This window comes from Salvelinus namaycush, unplaced genomic scaffold (assembly GCF_016432855.1).
Source record: "Salvelinus namaycush isolate Seneca unplaced genomic scaffold, SaNama_1.0 Scaffold3843, whole genome shotgun sequence".
Taxonomy (NCBI): Eukaryota; Metazoa; Chordata; class Actinopteri; order Salmoniformes; family Salmonidae; genus Salvelinus; species Salvelinus namaycush.
In genome coordinates, this window is record NW_024060834.1 from 1 (window position 1) to 20,234 (window position 20,234).

Genomic DNA, 20,234 nt, shown 5'->3' on the forward strand with positions numbered 1-20,234 from the left:
TACTGATTACAGAGGCGCAGCGGAAGCGTGATGGCCCGTAACCCAGTTGATAGATCGAAACCACTCTCTGCTATCTAGATAGTATTTAGCAAGTGCCCCAGTGGCCTAATGGATAGGCACTGGCCTCCTAAGGCAGGGATTGTGGGTTTCGAGTCCTATCTGGGTGGATGAAGGCAATTTGGGATAGAAAAGAGAGCTGAGAATGTAACACAGAGGTTGAAGCGTCGAGCTATCCACTTCTATTTTTAGAAATGAAGTGCAAACAGGGTAAATAAAAGTTATAATTTCATGTCTCGTGCCCTCCGTGATTCTATTTTTTAACTGCTTCTATCAGTTCGTACAGGTCATGCTGATTACAGAGTCACTGGCCTCCTAATCCATGTATTGTGAGTTCAAGTATTTTTTGGGGTGCCTGAAAGCGGAGTGATGAAGTGGATGTATCTTGGGCAGTAACCCAGTGATTTATGGATCGAAACCATCCTCTGCTGTCCAGTTTGTTTCCAGCAATGAAGTGCAAACAGCAAATATAAAAGCAAAATTTCATGGGCATGTCTCATGTGCCCTCCGTGATTCTTTGTTTGACTTCTTTGTCAGTTTTTATAGGTTATACTGATTGTAGAGGAACTGGCCTCCTAATTCCATGTATTGTGAGTTCAAGTATTATTTTGGGTGCCTGAAAGCGGAGTGATGAAGTGGAGTATCCTGGCAGTTAACCCAGTGATTTAGTGGATCGAAACCATCCTCTGCTATCCAGTTTGTTTTCAGCAATGAAGTGCAAACACAAATATAAAAAGCATAATTTCATGGGCATGTCACAGTGCCCTCTGTGATTCTTTTTTTGACTGCTTCTTTCAGTTTGTATAGGTCATACTGATTACAGAGGCGCAGCGGAAGCGTGATGGCCCCGTAACCCAGAGGTTGATAGATCGAAACCACTCTCTGCTATCTAGATAATTTTTAGCAAGTGCCCCAGTGGCCTAATGGATAAGGCACTGGCCTCCTAAGGCAGGGATTGTGGGTTCGAGTCCTATCTGGGGTGGATGAAGGCAATTTGGGATAGAAAAAGAGAGCTGAGAATGTAACACAGAGGTTGAAGCGTCGAAGCTATCCACTTCTATTTTTAGAAATGAAGTGCAAACAGGGTAAATAAAAGTATAATTTCATGTCTCTGTGCCCTCCGTGATTCTATTTTTTAACTGCTTCTATCAGTTCGTACAGGTCATGCTGATTACAGAGGCACTGGCCTCCTAATCCATGTATTGTGAGTTCAAGTATTTTTTTGGGGTGCCTGAAAGCGAAGTGATGAAGTGGATGTATCTTGGGCAGTTAACCCAGTGATTTATGGATCGAAACCATCCTCTGCTGTCCAGTTTGTTTCCAGCAATGAAGTGCAAACACAAATATAAAAAGCAAAATTTCATGGGCATGTCTCAGTGCCCTCCGTGATTCTTTGTTTGACTTCTTTTGTCAGTTTTTATAGGTTATACTGATTGTAGAGGAACTGGCCTCCTAATTCATGTATTGTGAGTTCAAGTATTATTTTGGGGTGCCTGAAAGCGGAGTGATGAAGTGGAAGTATCCTGGGCAGTTAACCCAGTGATTTATGGATCGAAACCATCCTCTGCTATCCAGTTTGTTTTCAGCAATGAAGTGCAAACACAAATATAAAAAGCATAATTTCATGGGCATGTCACAGTGCCCTCTGTGATTCTTTTTTTGACTGCTTCTTTCAGTTTGTATAGGTCATACTGATTACAGAGGCGCAGCGGAAGCGTGAAGGCCCCGTAACCCAGAGGTTGATAGATCGAAACCACTCTCTGCTATCTAGATAGTATTTAGCAAGTGCCCCAGTGGCCTAATGGATAAGGCCCTGGGCTCCTAAGCCAGGGATTGTTCGTTCGAGTCCCATCTGGGGTGGATGAAGGCATTTTGGGATAGAAAAAGAGAGCTGAGCATGTAACCTAGAGGTTGAAGCATCGAAGCTATCCAATTCTATTTTTAGAAATGAAGTGCAAACAGGGTAAATAAAAGTATAATTTCATGTCTCTGTGCCCTCCGTGATTCTATTTTTTAACTGCTTCTATCAGTTCGTACAGGTCATGCTGATTACAGAGGCACTGGCCTCCTAATCCATATATTGTGAGTTTAAGTATTTTTTTGGGGTGCCTGAAAGCGGAGTGATGAAGTGGATGTATCTTGGGCAGTTAACCCAGTGATTTATGGATCGAAACCATCCTCTGCTGTCCAGTTTGTTTCCAGCAATGAAGTGCAAACACAAATATAAAAAGCAAAATTTCATGGGCATGTCTCAGTGCCCTCCGTGATTCTTTGTTTGACTTCTTTTGTCAGTTTTTATAGGTTATACTGATTGTAGAGGAACTGGCCTCCTAATTCATGTATTGTGAGTTCAAGTATTATTTTGGGGTGCCTGAAAGCGGAGTGATGAAGTGGAAGTATCCTGGGCAGTTAACCCAGTGATTTATGGATCGAAACCATCCTCTGCTATCCAGTTTGTTTTCAGCAATGAAGTGCAAACACAAATATAAAAAGCATAATTTCATGGGCATGTCACAGTGCCCTCTGTGATTCTTTTTTTGACTGCTTCTTTCAGTTTGTATAGGTCATACTGATTACAGAGGCGCAGCGGAAGCGTGAAGGCCCCGTAACCCAGAGGTTGATAGATCGAAACCACTCTCTGCTATCTAGATAGTATTTAGCAAGTGCCCCAGTGGCCTAATGGATAAGGCCCTGGGCTCCTAAGCCAGGGATTGTTCGTTCGAGTCCCATCTGGGGTGGATGAAGGCATTTTGGGATAGAAAAAGAGAGCTGAGCATGTAACCTAGAGGTTGAAGCATCGAAGCTATCCAATTCTATTTTTAGAAATGAAGTGCAAACAGGGTAAAAAAAACTATAATTTCATGGGCATGTCTCTGTGCCCTCTGTGATTCTTTTTTTGACTTCTTTTGTCAGTTTTTATAGGTTATACTGATTGTAGAGGAACTGGCCTCCTAATCCATGTATTGTGAGTTCAAGTATTATTTTGGGGTGCCTGAAAGCGGAGTGATGAAGTGGAAGTATCCTGGGCAGTTAACCCAGTGATTTATGGATCGAAACCATCCTCTGCTATCCAGTTTGTTTTCAGCAATGAAGTGCAAACACAAATATAAAAAGCATAATTTCATGGGCATGTCACAGTGCCCTCTGTGATTCTTTTTTGACTGCTTCTTTCAGTTTGTATAGGTCATACTGATTACAGAGGCGCAGCGGAAGCGTGATGGCCCCGTAACCCAGAGGTTGATAGATCGAAACCACTCTCTGCTATCTAGATAGTATTTAGCAAGTGCCCCAGTGGCCTAATGGATAAGGCACTGGCCTCCTAAGGCAGGGTTTGTGGGTTCGAGTCCTATCTGGGGTGGATGAAGGCAATTTGGGATAGAAAAAGAGAGCTGAGAATGTAACACAGAGGTTGAAGCGTCGAAGCTATCCACTTCTATTTTTAGAAATGAAGTGCAAACAGGGTAAATAAAAGTATAATTTCATGTCTCTGTGCCCTCCGTGATTCTATTTTTTAACTGCTTCTATCAGTTCGTACAGGTCATGCTGATTACAGAGGCACTGGCCTCCTAATCCATGTATTGTGAGTTCAAGTATTTTTTTGGGGTGCCTGAAAGCGAAGTGATGAAGTGGATGTATCTTGGGCAGTTAACCCAGTGATTTATGGATCGAAACCATCCTCTGCTGTCCAGTTTGTTTCCAGCAATGAAGTGCAAACACAAATATAAAAAGCAAAATTTCATGGGCATGTCTCAGTGCCCTCCGTGATTCTTTGTTTGACTTCTTTTGTCAGTTTTTATAGGTTATACTGATTGTAGAGGAACTGGCCTCCTAATTCATGTATTGTGAGTTCAAGTATTATTTTGGGGTGCCTGAAGGCGGAGTGATGAAGTGGAAGTATCCTGGGCAGTTAACCCAGTGATTTATGGATCGAAACCATCCTCTGCTATCCAGTTTGTTTTCAGCAATGAAGTGCAAACACAAATATAAAAAGCATAATTTCATGGGCATGTCACAGTGCCCTCTGTGATTCTTTTTTTGACTGCTTCTTTCAGTTTGTATAGGTCATACTGATTACAGAGGCGCAGCGGAAGCGTGAAGGCCCCGTAACCCAGAGGTTGATAGATCGAAACCACTCTCTGCTATCTAGATAGTATTTAGCAAGTGCCCCAGTGGCCTAATGGATAAGGCCCTGGGCTCCTAAGCCAGGGATTGTTCGTTCGAGTCCCATCTGGGGTGGATGAAGGCATTTTGGGATAGAAAAAGAGAGCTGAGCATGTAACCTAGAGGTTGAAGCATCGAAGCTATCCAATTCTATTTTTAGAAATGAAGTGCAAACAGGGTAAATAAAAGTATAATTTCATGTCTCTGTGCCCTCCGTGATTCTATTTTTTAACTGCTTCTATCAGTTCGTACAGGTCATGCTGATTACAGAGGCACTGGCCTCCTAATCCATGTATTGTGAGTTTAAGTATTTTTTTGGGGTGCCTGAAAGCGGAGTGATGAAGTGGATGTATCTTGGGCAGTTAACCCAGTGATTTATGGATCGAAACCATCCTCTGCTGTCCAGTTTGTTTCCAGCAATGAAGTGCAAACACAAATATAAAAAGCAAAATTTCATGGGCATGTCTCAGTGCCCTCCGTGATTCTTTGTTTGACTTCTTTTGTCAGTTTTTATAGGTTATACTGATTGTAGAGGAACTGGCCTCCTAATTCATGTATTGTGAGTTCAAGTATTATTTTGGGGTGCCTGAAAGCGGAGTGATGAAGTGGAAGTATCCTGGGCAGTTAACCCAGTGATTTATGGATCGAAACCATCCTCTGCTATCCAGTTTGTTTTCAGCAATGAAGTGCAAACACAAATATAAAAAGCATAATTTCATGGGCATGTCACAGTGCCCTCTGTGATTCTTTTTTTGACTGCTTCTTTCAGTTTGTATAGGTCATACTGATTACAGAGGCGCAGCGGAAGCGTGAAGGCCCCGTAACCCAGAGGTTGATAGATCGAAACCACTCTCTGCTATCTAGATAGTATTTAGCAAGTGCCCCAGTGGCCTAATGGATAAGGCCCTGGGCTCCTAAGCCAGGGATTGTTCGTTCGAGTCCCATCTGGGGTGGATGAAGGCATTTTGGGATAGAAAAAGAGAGCTGAGCATGTAACCTAGAGGTTGAAGCATCGAAGCTATCCAATTCTATTTTTAGAAATGAAGTGCAAACAGGGTAAAAAAAACTATAATTTCATGGGCATGTCTCTGTGCCCTCTGTGATTCTTTTTTTGACTTCTTTTGTCAGTTTTTATAGGTTATACTGATTGTAGAGGAACTGGCCTCCTAATCCATGTATTGTGAGTTCAAGTATTATTTTGGGGTGCCTGAAAGCGGAGTGATGAAGTGGAAGTATCCTGGGCAGTTAACCCAGTGATTTATGGATCGAAACCATCCTCTGCTATCCAGTTTGTTTTCAGCAATGAAGTGCAAACACAAATATAAAAAGCATAATTTCATGGGCATGTCACAGTGCCCTCTGTGATTCTTTTTTTGACTGCTTCTTTCAGTTTGTATAGGTCATACTGATTACAGAGGCGCAGCGGAAGCGTGATGGCCCCGTAACCCAGAGGTTGATAGATCGAAACCACTCTCTGCTATCTAGATAGTATTTAGCAAGTGCCCCAGTGGCCTAATGGATAAGGCACTGGCCTCCTAAGGCAGGGTTTGTGGGTTCGAGTCCTATCTGGGGTGGATGAAGGCAATTTGGGATAGAAAAAGAGAGCTGAGAATGTAACACAGAGGTTGAAGCGTCGAAGCTATCCACTTCTATTTTTAGAAATGAAGTGCAAACAGGGTAAATAAAAGTATAATTTCATGTCTCTGTGCCCTCCGTGATTCTATTTTTTAACTGCTTCTATCAGTTCGTACAGGTCATGCTGATTACAGAGGCACTGGCCTCCTAATCCATGTATTGTGAGTTCAAGTATTTTTTTGGGGTGCCTGAAAGCGGAGTGATGAAGTGGATGTATCTTGGGCAGTTAACCCAGTGATTTATGGATCGAAACCATCCTCTGCTGTCCAGTTTGTTTCCAGCAATGAAGTGCAAACACAAATATAAAAAGCAAAATTTCATGGGCATGTCTCAGTGCCCTCCGTGATTCTTTGTTTGACTTCTTTTGTCAGTTTTTATAGGTTATACTGATTGTAGAGGAACTGGCCTCCTAATTCATGTATTGTGAGTTCAAGTATTATTTTGGGGTGCCTGAAAGCGGAGTGATGAAGTGGAAGTATCCTGGGCAGTTAACCCAGTGATTTATGGATCGAAACCATCCTCTGCTATCCAGTTTGTTTTCAGCAATGAAGTGCAAACACAAATATAAAAAGCATAATTTCATGGGCATGTCACAGTGCCCTCTGTGATTCTTTTTTTGACTGCTTCTTTCAGTTTGTATAGGTCATACTGATTACAGAGGCGCAGCGGAAGCGTGAAGGCCCCGTAACCCAGAGGTTGATAGATCGAAACCACTCTCTGCTATCTAGATAGTATTTAGCAAGTGCCCCAGTGGCCTAATGGATAAGGCACTGGGCTCCTAAGCCAGGGATTGTGGGTTCGAGTCCCATCTGGGGTGGATGAAGGCATTTTGGGATAGAAAAAGAGAGCTGAGCATGTAACCTAGAGGTTGAAGCATCGAAGCTATCCAATTCTATTTTTAGAAATGAAGTGCAAACAGGGTAAAAAAAAGTATAATTTCATGGGCATGTCTCTGTGCCCTCTGTGATTCTTTTTTTGACTGCTTCTTTCAGTTTGTATAGGTCATACTGATTACAGAGGCGCAGCGGAAGCGTGATGGCCCCGTAACCCAGAGGTTGATAGATCGAAACCACTCTCTGCTATCTAGATAGTATTTAGCAAGTACCCCAGTGGCCTAATGGATAAGGCACTGGCCTTCTAAGCCAGGGATTGTGGGTTCGAGTCCCATCTGGGGTGGATGAAGGCAGTTTGGGATAGAATCGAAGCAGCTTGTATAGGTCATGATGATCACACAGTGCCACATCGAAGATATCCTACTCTATTTTTAAAAATGAAGTGCAAACAGGGTAAAAAAAAGTATAATTTCATGTCTCTGTGCCCTCCGTGATTCTATTTTTTAACTGCTTCTATCAGTTCGTACAGGTCATGCTGATTACAGAGGCACTGGCCTCCTAATCCATGTATTGTGAGTTCAAGTATTTTTTTGGGGTGCCTGAAAGCGGAGTGATGAAGTGGATGTATCTTGGGCAGGTAACCCAGTGATTTATGGATCGAAACCATCCTCTGCTGTCCAGTTTGTTTCCAGCAATGAAGTGCAAACACAAATATAAAAAGCAAAATTTCATGGGCATGTCTCAGTGCCCTCCGTGATTCTTTGTTTGACTTCTTTTGTCAGTTTTTATAGGTTATACTGATTGTAGAGGAACTGGCCTCCTAATCCATGTATTGTGAGTTCAAGTATTATTTTGGGGTGCCTGAAAGCGGAGTGATGAAGTGGAAGTATCCTGGGCAGTTAACCCAGTGATTTATGGATCGAAACCATCCTCTGCTATCCAGTTTGTTTTCAGCAATGAAGTGCAAACACAAATATAAAAAGCATAATTTCATGGGCATGTCACAGTGCCCTCTGTGATTCTTTTTTTGACTGCTTCTTTCAGTTTGTATAGGTCATACTGATTACAGAGGCGCAGCGGAAGCGTGATGGCCCCGTAACCCAGAGGTTGATAGATCGAAACCACTCTCTGCTATCTAGATAGTTTTTAGCAAGTGCCCCAGTGGCCTAATGGATAAGGCACTGGCCTCTTTTGTCAGTTTTTATAGGTCATACTGATTACAGAGGCGCAGCGGAAGCGTGAAGGCCCCGTAACCCAGAGGTTGATAGATCAAAACCACTCTCTGCTATCTAGATAGTTTTTAGCAAGTGCCCCAGTGGCCTAATGGATAAGGCACTGGCCTTCTAAGCCAGGGATTGTGGGTTCGAGTCCCATCTGGGGTGGATGAAGGCAGTTTGGGATAGAATCGAAGCAGCTTGTATAGGTCACGATGATCACACAGTGCCACATCGAAGATATCCTACTCTTTTTTTTTGAGCATGTAACACAGAGGTTGAAGCATCGAAGCTATCCACTTCTATTTTTAGAAATGAAGTGCAAACAGGGTAAATAAAAGTATAATTTCATGTCTCTGTGCCCTCCGTGATTCTATTTTTTAACTGCTTCTATCAGTTCGTACAGGTCATGCTGATTACAGAGGCACTGGCCTCCTAATCCATGTATTGTGAGTTCAAGTATTTTTTTGGGGTGCCTGAAAGCGGAGTGATGAAGTGGATGTATCTTGGGCAGTTAACCCAGTGATTTATGGATCGAAACCATCCTCTGCTGTCCAGTTTGTTTCCAGCAATGAAGTGCAAACACAAATATAAAAAGCAAAATTTCATGGGCATGTCTCAGTGCCCTCCGTGATTCTTTGTTTGACTTCTTTTGTCAGTTTTTATAGGTCATACTGATTACAGAGGCGCAGCGGAATCGTGAAGGCCCCGTAACCCAGAGGTTGATAGATCGAAACCACTCTCTGCTATCTAGATAGTTTTTAGCAAGTGCCCCAGTGGCCTAATGGATAAGGCACTGGCCTTCTAAGCCCGGGATTGTGGGTTCGAGTCCCATCTGGGGTGGATGAAGGCAATTTGGGATAGTAAAAGAGAGCTGAGCATGTAACCTAGAGGTTGAAGCATCGAAGCTATCTAATTCTATTTTTAGAAATGAAGTGCAAACAGGGTAATAAAAAGTATAATTTCATGGGCATGTCTCTGTGCCCTCTGTGATTCTTTTTTTGACTGCTTCTTTCAGTTTGTATAGGTCATACTGATTACAGAGGCGCAGCGGAAGCGTGATGGCCCCGTAACCCAGAGGTTGATAGATCGAAACCACTCTCTGCTATCTAGATAGTTTTTAGCAAGTGCCCCAGTGGCCTAATGGATAAGGCACTGGCCTCCTAAGGCAGGGATTGTGGGTTCGAGTCCCATCTGGGGTGGATGAAGGCAATTTGGGATAGAAAAAGAGAGCTGAGCATGTAACACAGAGGTTGAAGCATCGAAGCTATCCACTTCTATTTTTAGAAATGAAGTGCAAACAGGGTAAATAAAAGTATAATTTCATGTCTCTGTGCCCTCCGTGATTCTATTTTTTAACTGCTTCTATCAGTTCGTACAGGTCATGCTGATTACAGAGGCACTGGCCTCCTAATCCATGTATTGTGAGTTCAAGTATTTTTTTGGGGTGCCTGAAAGCGGAGTGATGAAGTGGATGTATCTTGGGCAGTTAACCCAGTGATTTATGGATCGAAACCATCCTCTGCTGTCCAGTTTGTTTCCAGCAATGAAGTGCAAACACAAATATAAAAAGCAAAATTTCATGGGCATGTCTCAGTGCCCTCCGTGATTCTTTGTTTGACTTCTTTTGTCAGTTTTTATAGGTCATACTGATTACAGAGGCGCAGCGGAATCGTGAAGGCCCCGTAACCCAGAGGTTGATAGATCGAAACCACTCTCTGCTATCTAGATAGTTTTTAGCAAGTGCCCGAGTGGCCTAATGGATAAGGCACTGGCCTTCTAAGCCCGGGATTGTGGGTTCGAGTCCCATCTGGCGGTGGATGAAGGCAATTTGGGATAGTAAAAGAGAGCTGAGCATGTAACATAGAGGTTGAAGCATCGAAGCTATCCAATTCTATTTTTAGAAATGAAGTGCAAACAGGGTAATAAAAAGTATAATTTCATGGGCATGTCTCTGTGCCCTCTGTGATTCTTTTTTTGACTGCTTCTTTCAGTTTGTATAGGTCATACTGATTACAGAGGCGCAGCGGAAGCGTGATGGCCCCGTAACCCAGAGGTTGATAGATCGAAACCACTCTCTGCTATCTAGATAGTTTTTCGCAAGTGCCCCAGTGGCCTAATGGATAAGGCACTGGCCTCCTAAGGCAGGGATTGTGGGTTCGAGTCCCATCTGGGGTGGATGAAGGCAATTTGGGATAGAAAAAGAGAGCTGAGCATGTAACACAGAGGTTGAAGCATCGAAGCTATCCACTTCTATTTTTAGAAATGAAGTGCAAACAGGGTAAATAAAAGTATAATTTCATGTCTCTGTGCCCTCCGTGATTTTAGAAATGAAGTGCAAACAGGGTAAAAAAAAGTCTAATTTCATGGGCATGTCTCTGTGCCCTCTGTGATTCTTTTTTTGACTGCTTCTTTCAGTTTGTATAGGTCATACTGATTACAGAGGCGCAGCGGAAGCGTGATGGCCCTGTAACCCAGAGGTTGATAGATCGATACCACTCTCTGCTATCTAGATAGTTTTTAGCAAGTGCCCCAGTGGCCTAATGGATAAGGCACTGGCCTCTTTTGTCAGTTTTTATAGGTCATACTGATTACAGAGGCGCAGCGGAAGCGTGAAGGCCCCGTAACCCAGAGGTTGATAGATCAAAACCACTCTCTGCTATCTAGATAGTTTTTAGCAAGTGCCCCAGTGGCCTAATGGATAAGGCACTGGCCTTCTAAGCCAGGGATTGTGGGTTCGAGTCCCATCTGGGGTGGATGAAGGCAATTTGGGATAGAATCGAAGCAGCTTGTATAGGTCACGATGATCACACAGTGCCACATCGAAGATATCCTATTCTTTTTTTTAAATGAAGTGCTAACAGGGGGAAAAAAAGTATAATTTCATGTGTCTGTGCCCTCCGTGATTCTATTTTTTAACTGCTTCTATCAGTTCGTACAGGTCATGCTGATTACAGAGGCACTGGCCTCCTAATCCATGTATTGTGAGTTCAAGTATTTTTTGGGGTGCCTGAAAGCGGAGTGATGAAGTGGATGTATCTTGGGCAGTTAACCCAGTGATTTATGGATCGAAACCATCCTCTGCTGTCCAGTTTGTTTCAAGCAATGAAGTGCAAACACAAATATAAAAAGCAAAATTTCATGGGCATGTCTCAGTGCCCTCCGTGATTCTATGTTTGACTTCTTTTGTCAGTTTTTATAGGTTATACTGATTGTAGAGGAACTGGCCTCCTAATTCATGTATTGTGAGTTCAAGTATTATTTTGGGGTGCCTGAAAGCGGAGTGATGAAGTGGAAGTATCCTGGGCAGTTAACCCAGTGATTTATGGATCGAAACCATCCTCTGCTATCCAGTTTGTTTTCAGCAATGAAGTGCAAACACAAATATAAAAAGCATAATTTCATGGGCATGTCACAGTGCCCTCTGTGATTCTTTTTTTGACTGCTTCTTTCAGTTTGTATAGGTCATACTGATTACAGAGGCGCAGCGGAAGCGTGAAGGCCCCGTAACCCAGAGGTTGATAGATCGAAACCACTCTCTGCTATCTAGATAGTATTTAGCAAGTGCCCCAGTGGCCTAATGGATAAGGCACTGGCCTCCTAAGGCAGGGATTGTGGGTTCGAGTCCCATCTGGGGTGGATGAAGGCAATTTGGGATAGAAAAAGAGAGCTGAGCATGTAACACAGAGGTTGAAGCATCGAAGCTATCCACTTCTATTTTTAGAAATGAAGTGCAAACAGGGTAAAAAAAAGTATAATTTCATGGGCATGTCTCTGTGCCCTCTGTGATTCTTTTTTTGACTGCTTCTTTCAGTTTGTATAGGTCATACTGATTACAGAGGCGCAGCGGAAGCGTGAAGGCCCCGTAACCCAGAGGTTGATAGATCGAAACCACTCTCTGCTATCTAGATAGTATTTAGCAAGTGCCCCAGTGGCCTAATGGATAAGGCACTGGGCTCCTAAGCCAGGGTTTGTGGGTTCGAGTCCCATCTGGGGTGGATGAAGGCATTTTGGGATAGAAAAAGAGAGCTGAGCATGTAACCTAGAGGTTGAAGCATCGAAGCTATCCAATTCTATTTTTAGAAATGAAGTGCAAACAGGGTAAAAAAAAGTATAATTTCATGGGCATGTCTCTGTGCCCTCTGTGATTCTTTTTTTGACTGCTTCTTTCAGTTTGTATAGGTCATACTGATTACAGAGGCGCAGCGGAAGCGTGAAGGCCCCGTAACCCAGAGGTTGATAGATCGAAACCACTCTCTGCTATCTAGATAGTATTTAGCAAGTGCCCCAGTGGCCTAATGGATAAGGCACTGGCCTCCTAAGGCAGGGATTGTGGGTTCGAGTCCCATCTGGGGTGGATGAAGGCAATTTGGGATAGAAAAAGAGAGCTGAGCATGTAACACAGAGGTTGAAGCATCGAAGCTATCCACTTCTATTTTTAGAAATGAAGTGCAAACAGGGTAAAAAAAAGTATAATTTCATGGGCATGTCTCTGTGCCCTCTGTGATTCTTTTTTTGACTGCTTCTTTCAGTTTGTATAGGTCATACTGATTACAGAGGCGCAGCGGAAGCGTGAAGGCCCCGTAACCCAGAGGTTGATAGATCGAAACCACTCTCTGCTATCTAGATAGGTTTTAGCAAGTACCCCAGTGGCCTAATGGTTAAGGCACTGGCCTTCTAAGCCAGGGATTGTGGGTTCGAGTCCCATCTGGGGTGGATGAAGGCAATTTTTTGATCGAAAAAGAGAGCTGAGCATGTAACACAGAGGTTGAAGCATCGAAACTATCCACTTCTATTTTTAGAAATGAAGTGCAAACAGGGTAAATAAAAGTATAATTTCATGTCTCTGTGCCCTCCGTGATTCTTTGTTTGACTTCTTTTGTCAGTTTTTATAGGTCATACTGATTACAGAGGCGCAGCGGAAGCGTGAAGGCCCCGTAACCCAGAGGTTGATAGATCGAAACCACTCTCTGCTATCTAGATAGTATTTATCAAGTGCCCCAGTGGCCTAATGGATAAGGCACTGGGCTCCTAAGCCAGGGATTGTGGTTTAGAGTCCCATCTGGGGTGGATGAAGGCATTTTGGGATAGAAAAAGAGAGCTCAGCATGTAACCTAGAGGTTGAAGCATCGAAGCTATCCAATTCTATTTTTAGAAATGAAGTGCAAACAGGGTAAAAAAAAGTATAATTTCATGGGCATGTCTCTGTGCCCTCTGTGATTCTTTTTTTGACTGCTTCTTTCAGTTTGTATAGGTCATACTGATTACAGAGGCGCAGCGGAAGCGTGATGGCCCCGTAACCCAGAGGTTGATAGATCGAAACCACTCTCTGCTATCTAGATAGTTTTTAGCAAGTACCCCAGTGGCCTAATGGATAAGGCACTGGCCTTCTAAGCCAGGGATTGTGGGTTCGAGTCCCATCTGGGGTGGATGAAGGCAGTTTGGGATAGAATCGAAGCAGCTTGTATAGGTCACGATGATCACACAGTGCCACATCGAAGATATCGTACTCTATTTTTAAAAATGAAGTGCAAACAGGGTAAAAAAAAGTATAATTTCATGTCTCTGTGCCCTCCGTGATTCTATTTTTTAACTGCTTCTATCAGTTCGTACAGGTCATGCTGATTACAGAGGCACTGGCCTCCTAATCCATGTATTGTGAGTTCAAGTATTTTTTTGGGGTGCCTGAAAGCGGAGTGATGAAGTGGATGTATCTTGGGCAGTTAACCCAGTGATTTATGGATCGAAACCATCCTCTGCTGTCCAGTTTGTTTCCAGCAATGAAGTGCAAACACAAATATAAAAAGCAAAATTTCATGGGCATGTCTCAGTGCCCTCCGTGATTCTTTGTTTGACTTCTTTTGTCAGTTTTTATAGGTTATACTGATTGTAGAGGCACTGGCCTCCTAATCCATGTATTGTGAGTTCAAGTATTTTTTTGGGGTGCCTGAAAGCGGAGTGATGAAGTGGATGTATCTTGGGCAGTTAACCCAGTGATTTATGGATCGAAACCATCCTCTGCTGTCCAGTTTGTTTCCAGCAATGAAGTGCAAACACAAATATAAAAAGCAAAATTTCATGGGCATGTCACTGTGCCCTCTGTGATTCTTTTTTTGACTGCTTCTTTCAGTTTGTATAGGTCATACTGATTACAGAGGCGCAGCGGAAGCGTGATGGCCCCGTAACCCAGAGGTTGATAGATCGAAACCACTCTCTGCTATCTAGATAGTTTTTAGCAAGTGCCCCAGTGGCCTAATGGATAAGGCACTGGCCTCCTAAGGCAGGGATTGTGGGTTCGAGTCCCATCTGGGGTGGATGAAGGCAATTTGGGATAGAAAAAGAGAGCTGAGCATGTAACACAGAGGTTGAAGCATCGAAGCTATCCACTTCTATTTTTAGAAATGAAGTGCAAACAGGGTAAATAAAAGTATAATTTCATGTCTCTGTGCCCTCCGTGATTCTATTTTTTAACTGCTTCTATCAGTTCGTACAGGTCATGCTGATTACAGAGGCACTGGCCTCCTAATCCATGTATTGTGAGTTCAAGTATTTTTTTGGGGTGCCTGAAAGCGGAGTGATGAAGTGGATGTATCTTGGGCAGTTAACCCAGTGATTTATGGATCGAAACCATCCTCTGCTGTCCAGTTTGTTTCCAGCAATGAAGTGCAAACACAAATATAAAAAGCAAAATTTCATGGGCATGTCTCAGTGCCCTCCGTGATTCTTTGTTTGACTTCTTTTGTCAGTTTTTATAGGTCATACTGATTACAGAGGCGCAGCGGAATCGTGAAGGCCCCGTAACCCAGAGGTTGATAGATCGAAACCACTCTCTGCTATCTAGATAGTTTTTAGCAAGTGCCCGAGTGGCCTAATGGATAAGGCACTGGCCTTCTAAGCCCGGGATTGTGGGTTCGAGTCCCATCTGGCGGTGGATGAAGGCAATTTGGGATAGTAAAAGAGAGCTGAGCATGTAACATAGAGGTTGAAGCATCGAAGCTATCCAATTCTATTTTTAGAAATGAAGTGCAAACAGGGTAATAAAAAGTATAATTTCATGGGCATGTCTCTGTGCCCTCTGTGATTCTTTTTTTGACTGCTTCTTTCAGTTTGTATAGGTCATACTGATTACAGAGGCGCAGCGGAAGCGTGATGGCCCCGTAACCCAGAGGTTGATAGATCGAAACCACTCTCTGCTATCTAGATAGTTTTTCGCAAGTGCCCCAGTGGCCTAATGGATAAGGCACTGGCCTCCTAAGGCAGGGATTGTGGGTTCGAGTCCCATCTGGGGTGGATGAAGGCAATTTGGGATAGAAAAAGAGAGCTGAGCATGTAACACAGAGGTTGAAGCATCGAAGCTATCCACTTCTATTTTTAGAAATGAAGTGCAAACAGGGTAAATAAAAGTATAATTTCATGTCTCTGTGCCCTCCGTGATTTTAGAAATGAAGTGCAAACAGGGTAAAAAAAAGTCTAATTTCATGGGCATGTCTCTGTGCCCTCTGTGATTCTTTTTTTGACTGCTTCTTTCAGTTTGTATAGGTCATACTGATTACAGAGGCGCAGCGGAAGCGTGATGGCCCTGTAACCCAGAGGTTGATAGATCGATACCACTCTCTGCTATCTAGATAGTTTTTAGCAAGTGCCCCAGTGGCCTAATGGATAAGGCACTGGCCTCTTTTGTCAGTTTTTATAGGTCATACTGATTACAGAGGCGCAGCGGAAGCGTGAAGGCCCCGTAACCCAGAGGTTGATAGATCAAAACCACTCTCTGCTATCTAGATAGTTTTTAGCAAGTGCCCCAGTGGCCTAATGGATAAGGCACTGGCCTTCTAAGCCAGGGATTGTGGGTTCGAGTCCCATCTGGGGTGGATGAAGGCAATTTGGGATAGAATCGAAGCAGCTTGTATAGGTCACGATGATCACACAGTGCCACATCGAAGATATCCTATTCTTTTTTTTTAAATGAAGTGCAAACAGGGGGAAAAAAAGTATAATTTCATGTGTCTGTGCCCTCCGTGATTCTATTTTTTAACTGCTTCTATCAGTTCGTACAGGTCATGCTGATTACAGAGGCACTGGCCTCCTAATCCATGTATTGTGAGTTCAAGTATTTTTTGGGGGTGCCTGAAAGCGGAGTGATGAAGTGGATGTATCTTGGGCAGTTAACCCAGTGATTTATGGATCGAAACCATCCTCTGCTGTCCAGTTTGTTTCAAGCAATGAAGTGCAAACACAAATATAAAAAGCAAAATTTCATGGGCATGTCTCAGTGCCCTCCGTGATTCTATGTTTGACTTCTTTTGTCAGTTTTTATAGGTTATACTGATTGTAGAGGAACTGGCCTCCTAATTCATGTATTGTGAGTTCAAGTATTATTTTGGGGTGCCTGAAAGCGGAGTGATGAAGTGGAAGTATCCTGGGCAGTTAACCCAGTGATTTATGGATCGAAACCATCCTCTGCTATCCAGTTTGTTTTCAGCAATGAAGTGCAAACACAAATATAAAAAGCATAATTTCATGGGCATGTCACAGTGCCCTCTGTGATTCTTTTTTTGACTGCTTCTTTCAGTTTGTATAGGTCATACTGATTACAGAGGCGCAGCGGAAGCGTGAAGGCCCCGTAACCCAGAGGTTGATAGATCGAAACCACTCTCTGCTATCTAGATAGTATTTAGCAAGTGCCCCAGTGGCCTAATGGATAAGGCACTGGCCTCCTAAGGCAGGGATTGTGGGTTCGAGTCCCATCTGGGGTGGATGAAGGCAATTTGGGATAGAAAAAGAGAGCTGAGCATGTAACACAGAGGTTGAAGCATCGAAGCTATCCACTTCTATTTTTAGAAATGAAGTGCAAACAGGGTAAAAAAAAGTATAATTTCATGGGCATGTCTCTGTGCCCTCTGTGATTCTTTTTTTGACTGCTTCTTTCAGTTTGTATAGGTCATACTGATTACAGAGGCGCAGCGGAAGCGTGAAGGCCCCGTAACCCAGAGGTTGATAGATCGAAACCACTCTCTGCTATCTAGATAGGTTTTAGCAAGTACCCCAGTGGCCTAATGGTTAAGGCACTGGCCTTCTAAGCCAGGGATTGTGGGTTCGAGTCCCATCTGGGGTGGATGAAGGCAATTTGGGATCGAAAAAGAGAGCTGAGCATGTAACACAGACGTTGAAGCATCGAAACTATCCACTTCTATTTTTAGAAATGAAGTGCAAACAGGGTAAATAAAAGTATAATTTCATGTCTCTGTGCCCTCCGTGATTCTTTGTTTGACTTCTTTTGTCAGTTTTTATAGGTCATACTGATTACAGAGGCGCAGCGGAAGCGTGAAGGCCCCGTAACCCAGAGGTTGATAGATCGAAACCACTCTCTGCTATCTAGATAGTATTTATCAAGTGCCCCAGTGGCCTAATGGATAAGGCACTGGGCTCCTAAGCCAGGGATTGTGGTTTAGAGTCCCATCTGGGGTGGATGAAGGCATTTTGGGATAGAAAAAGAGAGCTGAGCATGTAACCTAGAGGTTGAAGCATCGAAGCTATCCAATTCTATTTTTAGAAATGAAGTGCAAACAGGGTAAAAAAAAGTATAATTTCATGGGCATGTCTCTGTGCCCTCTGTGATTCTTTTTTGACTGCTTCTTTCAGTTTGTATAGGTCATACTGATTACAGAGGCGCAGCGGAAGCGTGATGGCCCCGTAACCCAGAGGTTGATAGATCGAAACCACTCTCTGCTATCTAGATAGTTTTTAGCAAGTACCCCAGTGGCCTAATGGATAAGGCACTGGCCTTCTAAGCCAGGGATTGTGGGTTCGAGTCCCATCTGGGGTGGATGAAGGCAGTTTGGGATAGAATCGAAGCAGCTTGTATAGGTCACGATGATCACACAGTGCCACATCGAAGATATCGTACTCTATTTTTAAAAATGAAGTGCAAACAGGGTAAAAAAAAGTATAATTTCATGTCTCTGTGCCCTCCGTGATTCTATTTTTTAACTGCTTCTATCAGTTCGTACAGGTCATGCTGATTACAGAGGCACTGGCCTCCTAATCCATGTATTGTGAGTTCAAGTATTTTTTTGGGGTGCCTGAAAGCGGAGTGATGAAGTGGATGTATCTTGGGCAGTTAACCCAGTGATTTATGGATCGAAACCATCCTCTGCTGTCCAGTTTGTTTCCAGCAATGAAGTGCAAACACAAATATAAAAAGCAAAATTTCATGGGCATGTCTCAGTGCCCTCCGTGATTCTTTGTTTGACTTCTTTTGTCAGTTTTTATAGGTTATACTGATTGTAGAGGCACTGGCCTCCTAATCCATGTATTGTGAGTTCAAGTATTTTTTTGGGGTGCCTGAAAGCGGAGTGATGAAGTGGATGTATCTTGGGCAGTTAACCCAGTGATTTATGGATCGAAACCATCCTCTGCTGTCCAGTTTGTTTCCAGCAATGAAGTGCAAACACAAATATAAAAAGCAAAATTTCATGGGCATGTCTCAGTGCCCTCCGTGATTCTTTGTTTGACTTCTTTTGTCAGTTTTTATAGGTCATACTGATTACAGAGGCGCAGCGGAAGCGTGAAGGCCCCGTAACCCAGAGGTTGATAGATCGAAACCACTCTCTGCTATCTAGATAGTATTTAGCAAGTGCTCCAGTGGCCTAATGGATAAGGCACTGGGCTCCGAAGCCAGGGTTTGTGGCTTCGAGTCCCATCTGGGGTGGATGAAGGCATTTTGGGATAGAAAAAGAGAGCTGAGCATGTAACCTAGAGGTTGAAGCATCGAAGCTATCCACTTCTATTTTTAGAAATGAAGTGCAAACAGGGTAAAAAAAAGTATAATTTCATGGGCATGTCACTGTGCCCTCTGTGATTCTTTTTTTGACTGCTTCTTTCAGTTTGTATAGGTCATACTGATTACAGAGGCGCAGCGGAAGCGTGAAGGCCCCGTAACCCAGAGGTTGATAGATCGAAACCACTCTCTGCTATCTAGATAGTTTTTCGCCATTACCCCAGTGGCCTAATGGTTAAGGCACTGGCCTCCTAAGGCAGGGATTGTGGGTTCGAGTCCCATCTGGGGTGGATGAAGGCAATTTGGGATAGAAAAAGAGAGCTGAGCATGTAACACAGAGGTTGAAGCATCGAAGCTATCCACTTCTATTTTTAGAAATGAAGTGCAAACAGGGTAAATAAAAGTATAATTTCATGTCTCTGTGCCCTCCGTGATTCTATTTTTTAACTGCTTCTATCAGTTCGTACAGGTCATGCTGATTACAGAGGCACTGGCCTCCTAATCCATGTATTGTGAGTTCAAGTATTTTTTTGGGGTGCCTGAAAGCGGAGTGATGAAGTGGATGTATCTTGGGCAGTTAACCCAGTGATTTATGGATCGAAAACCATCCTCTGCTGTCCAGTTTGTTTCCAGCAATGAAGTGCAAACACAAATATAAAAAGCAAAATTTCATGGGCATGTCTCAGTGCCCTCCGTGATTCTTTGTTTGACTTCTTTTGTCAGTTTTTATAGGTCATACTGATTACAGAGGCGCAGCGGAAGCGTGAAGGCCCCGTAACCCAGAGGTTGATAGATCGAAACCACTCTCTGCTATCTAGATAGTTTTTAGCAAGTGCCCCAGTGGCCTGATGGATAAGGCACTGGCCTCCTAAGGCAGGGATTGTGGGTTCGAGTCCCATCTGGGGTGGATGAAGGCAATTTGGGATAGAAAAAGAGAGCTGAGCATGTAACAAAGAGGTTGAAGCATCGAAGCTATCCAATTCTATTTTTAGAAATGAAGTGCAAACAGGGTAAAAAAAAGTATAATTTCATGGGCATGTCACTGTGCCCTCTGTGATTCTTTTTTTGACTGCTTCTTTCAGTTTGTATAGGTCATACTGATTACAGAGGCGCAGCGGAATCGTGAAGGCCCCGTAACCCAGAGGTTGATAGATCGATACCACTCTCTGCTATCTAGATAGTTTTTAGCAAGTGCCCCAGTGGCCTAATGGATAAGGCACTGGCCTCTTTTGTCAGTTTTTATAGGTCATACTGATTACAGAGGCGCAGCGGAAGCGTGAAGGCCCCGTAACCCAGAGGTTGATAGATCAAAACCACTCTCTGCTATCTAGATAGTTTTTAGCAAGTGCCCCTGTGGCCTAATGGATAAGGCACTGGCCTCCTAAGGCAGGGATTGTGGGTTCGAGTCCCATCTGGGGTGGATGAAGGCAATTTGGATAGAAAAGAGAGCTGAGCATGTAACACAGAGGTTGAAGCATCGAAGCTATCCACTTCTATTTTTAGAAATGAAATGCAAACAGGGTAAATAAAAGTATAATTTCATGTCTCTGTGCCCTC

At 43.4% G+C, this 20,234-nt stretch overlaps 19 non-coding genes across 19 annotated transcripts; all 19 read left to right on the top strand.

The window, feature by feature from the left end:
* Positions 1–6,597: 6,597 nt before the first annotated feature.
* Positions 6,598–6,670, top strand: trnar-ccu. Its single transcript has one exon. It is a non-coding gene; the product is annotated as a tRNA-Arg (tRNA).
* A 286-nt stretch (positions 6,671–6,956) lies between these two features.
* Positions 6,957–7,029, top strand: trnar-ucu. Its single transcript has one exon. It is a non-coding gene; the product is annotated as a tRNA-Arg (tRNA).
* Positions 7,030–7,995: 966 nt separating this feature from the next.
* trnar-ucu lies at positions 7,996–8,068 on the top strand. Its single transcript has one exon. It is a non-coding gene; the product is annotated as a tRNA-Arg (tRNA).
* A 961-nt stretch (positions 8,069–9,029) lies between these two features.
* trnar-ccu lies at positions 9,030–9,102 on the top strand. Its single transcript has one exon. It is a non-coding gene; the product is annotated as a tRNA-Arg (tRNA).
* A 903-nt stretch (positions 9,103–10,005) lies between these two features.
* trnar-ccu lies at positions 10,006–10,078 on the top strand. Its single transcript has one exon. It is a non-coding gene; the product is annotated as a tRNA-Arg (tRNA).
* Positions 10,079–10,583: 505 nt separating this feature from the next.
* trnar-ucu lies at positions 10,584–10,656 on the top strand. The gene has a single exon. It is a non-coding gene; the product is annotated as a tRNA-Arg (tRNA).
* An 810-nt stretch (positions 10,657–11,466) lies between these two features.
* On the top strand, positions 11,467–11,539 carry trnar-ccu. The gene has a single exon. It is a non-coding gene; the product is annotated as a tRNA-Arg (tRNA).
* A 286-nt stretch (positions 11,540–11,825) lies between these two features.
* trnar-ccu lies at positions 11,826–11,898 on the top strand. The gene has a single exon. It is a non-coding gene; the product is annotated as a tRNA-Arg (tRNA).
* Positions 11,899–12,184: 286 nt separating this feature from the next.
* Positions 12,185–12,257, top strand: trnar-ccu. The gene has a single exon. It is a non-coding gene; the product is annotated as a tRNA-Arg (tRNA).
* A 286-nt stretch (positions 12,258–12,543) lies between these two features.
* Positions 12,544–12,616, top strand: trnar-ucu. Its single transcript has one exon. It is a non-coding gene; the product is annotated as a tRNA-Arg (tRNA).
* Positions 12,617–13,256: 640 nt separating this feature from the next.
* On the top strand, positions 13,257–13,329 carry trnar-ucu. The gene has a single exon. It is a non-coding gene; the product is annotated as a tRNA-Arg (tRNA).
* Positions 13,330–14,141: 812 nt separating this feature from the next.
* Positions 14,142–14,214, top strand: trnar-ccu. Its single transcript has one exon. It is a non-coding gene; the product is annotated as a tRNA-Arg (tRNA).
* Positions 14,215–15,117: 903 nt separating this feature from the next.
* trnar-ccu lies at positions 15,118–15,190 on the top strand. Its single transcript has one exon. It is a non-coding gene; the product is annotated as a tRNA-Arg (tRNA).
* A 505-nt stretch (positions 15,191–15,695) lies between these two features.
* Positions 15,696–15,768, top strand: trnar-ucu. Its single transcript has one exon. It is a non-coding gene; the product is annotated as a tRNA-Arg (tRNA).
* An 812-nt stretch (positions 15,769–16,580) lies between these two features.
* Positions 16,581–16,653, top strand: trnar-ccu. The gene has a single exon. It is a non-coding gene; the product is annotated as a tRNA-Arg (tRNA).
* A 286-nt stretch (positions 16,654–16,939) lies between these two features.
* Positions 16,940–17,012, top strand: trnar-ucu. The gene has a single exon. It is a non-coding gene; the product is annotated as a tRNA-Arg (tRNA).
* A 638-nt stretch (positions 17,013–17,650) lies between these two features.
* On the top strand, positions 17,651–17,723 carry trnar-ucu. The gene has a single exon. It is a non-coding gene; the product is annotated as a tRNA-Arg (tRNA).
* Positions 17,724–18,894: 1,171 nt separating this feature from the next.
* Positions 18,895–18,967, top strand: trnar-ccu. Its single transcript has one exon. It is a non-coding gene; the product is annotated as a tRNA-Arg (tRNA).
* A 1,057-nt stretch (positions 18,968–20,024) lies between these two features.
* Positions 20,025–20,097, top strand: trnar-ccu. Its single transcript has one exon. It is a non-coding gene; the product is annotated as a tRNA-Arg (tRNA).
* Positions 20,098–20,234: the final 137 nt, after the last annotated feature.